This window comes from Cornus florida, unplaced genomic scaffold (assembly GCF_030987335.1).
Source record: "Cornus florida cultivar Cherokee Brave unplaced genomic scaffold, ASM3098733v1 CherokeeBrave_3.0.0_Hap2_Chr07, whole genome shotgun sequence".
Classification (NCBI taxonomy): domain Eukaryota; kingdom Viridiplantae; phylum Streptophyta; class Magnoliopsida; order Cornales; family Cornaceae; genus Cornus; species Cornus florida.
Window position 1 is genome coordinate 22,982,173 of NW_026775577.1, and position 2,427 is coordinate 22,984,599.

Here is a 2,427-nt window from a genome sequence, read left to right on the forward strand (position 1 = left end):
ATACAAAAAGACAATGTTGACTTTGAACCAACAGGCCTATGTCCTAGCGATACAAGGCTCTTATTTTTTAAAGGGAGGTCAGAATTCGAACCTCAGTAGAGACAGTGTGTGAACCTTGAATTCAGAGTTTTACCTGTGAAGATTTTAATTTGGTGGCTTTCTCTATCTTCACAGGTTAGTCCAATGAACTAAGAATAACAATATGCAAAAGGACAATGTGGACTTTTAATTTCTCTATCTTCAATTCAGAGTTTTACTTATTCCGAAAAATCTTCACACCAAAAATCTTCACAACAATCCAAAGTTGTTCATATTCACTTGTTAAAAAAGTGTAGGAGCTCCTGAGATTATGTGATTCTGAAAGATCATATGTACTCAATCTTACTTTTGAATGAAGAGATTATTATTATTATTTTTTTAAATCTGAGACCTAAAGGTCATTATGGAATAATCTTACAAATGTAACTTACAATTTTTTTTTAGATTAATTTGAAATATCTGGGATTTACTCCGACTTCTTAACTTCCAAAACTATAGGCCTACTTGGTTTGTAACTCTGAAAATAATTCTCAAGAATTCAGAGAACAAAAAACTATTTTTCTTAAAACAAGCCTTTTTTACAATTGGGTTTTCAAAAAACATGTTTCAGAATGCTAAATCTAAGTATAGTTTTTTTTTTTTTATATAGTTTTAATTTTTAGAAAACTAATGTAAGAGAGTTTTTTGTATAGTTTTCAATTTTTTGAAAACAGAAAACTGTTCTGTGTTACAAACCAAGCAGACGCTATACTAAGTTCAGTAGGGATATACCAACGGAAAGTGGACTAGCGGTATCGGCCTCTTACCTTCCAAAAGAAGGTCAGGGGTTTACTTTTCAAAAGAGACGTATGTGTGAGTACTAATTAGGAACAAAAAGTTCAGTAGGGATACAACTTACCAGGCATGTAGCCTTGGTGATGGTATCAGCATCAAATTCAGAAATTTTTGCATTTTCAATAATACTCAGAATCACATCCATGTAATCATGCTCTCCTTGGTCCTTTCCACCGAGCAGCCTCTTCTGTTTGTGCTCCTCCAACCACCCTCCGATCAGAGCGTCGAGTTCCTTCGCAGTACTCTTCATAGCTTTCTTGTATCCTCCCAAATCCAACCATCCAAGGAACGGAATTTCATCTGAGATCACAAAAACCCCAAACAGATGAATAAAATCCCTCATAACCTTCTTGAACCTTTGCCTCTCCCCTTCGTCGCAATCATCATTGCTCCCACAGTACCGCTTCCCTCCCACCATTAGCACCGCCGCGTTGAGTGTCAAGTCTGCGAACCAGCTCTTCATTTCAACCAAAACTCCACCTTTCGAACTTCCCTTACTAACGCACAGCTCATACCGTTCTCTCATCGAAGTGTCCACCTCCGAACCTCGTATGTGCTTGATCATCTCAATCCGTCGGTTAGACAGAAACTCAACCGTGGCTATCTTGCGCATCTCACGCCAGTAAGGACTATAAGGCGCGAAGCCAAACATGGCGAAGTCATAACCTAATAGCTTCGAAGCAGTTATGCTTGGCCGGGTGGAGAAAACCTTGTCATGGACAGTGAAACACTCTCTGGCCATCTCCCAGCTGCTGATGACCAGACTTTCATGTGAACCGAGCTTTAGAGTGAAGATCGGTCCGTACTTGTCTGCCAGAGCTCCGAACAATTTGTGTTACAGCTGACCACCACCCGGGAGATGCAAGTGACCTATGATAGGCAAAGCACCACCAGCTTGAGGCACAACATGGCTCTTCCTTCTAGTAGATTGTTTCTTTTTGTACGCAAATACTAGCAGGACAACGAGGCCGGTGACAGAAGTTACGAGGAAGGGGAGAAGTGGATCCATGCTGAGACTCCGTTTTTTTTTCGTTGAATATGATGAGACTCAGTTTGTGTAAGCTAACTTGCATGTCTCTGGACTTATATAGTTCCTGAGGTGTACATTTTATTTGAAAAATAAGATTTGTTGATTGTAGCAATCAAGAAATTGTTCAACTTTACTATAGGGGTGCTAGTTATTAATGCTGACATTTTCTTTGAAAAATCAGAGTAGTTTTGTCCAAGAAATGACTCAGATTAAAAAATAAGATTTGCTAATTGTCGCAATCAAGAAATTGTTAACTTTATAATTTTTTAAAAATTGTTTTCAATTTTTTTTTTTTTGAATTTTTGATAACTATTTCCCGAGTGACAAATAAATCAAACTAGCACTAACTTTTTTATTACTTATTTGAAAATAAAATAATATTTGTGGTGAAAATCACAGTTACAGTACCTAGATTGTGTATACGAGCATTAAATCTCAACCTTCAAAACTTTACTTCATATATGATTAGTTAACCCAAATAGTCATGCAGATTAAAGAGAAAAAGATTGAATTACAAAATAAAT

General features: G+C 37.0%; 1 pseudogene; it reads right to left on the bottom strand.

Annotated features, from left to right (window-relative positions):
• Positions 1–505: 505 nt before the first annotated feature.
• Positions 506–1,882, bottom strand: LOC132316420 (cytochrome P450 CYP82H23-like; annotated as a pseudogene).
• Between the last annotated feature and the right edge of the window lie 545 nt (positions 1,883–2,427).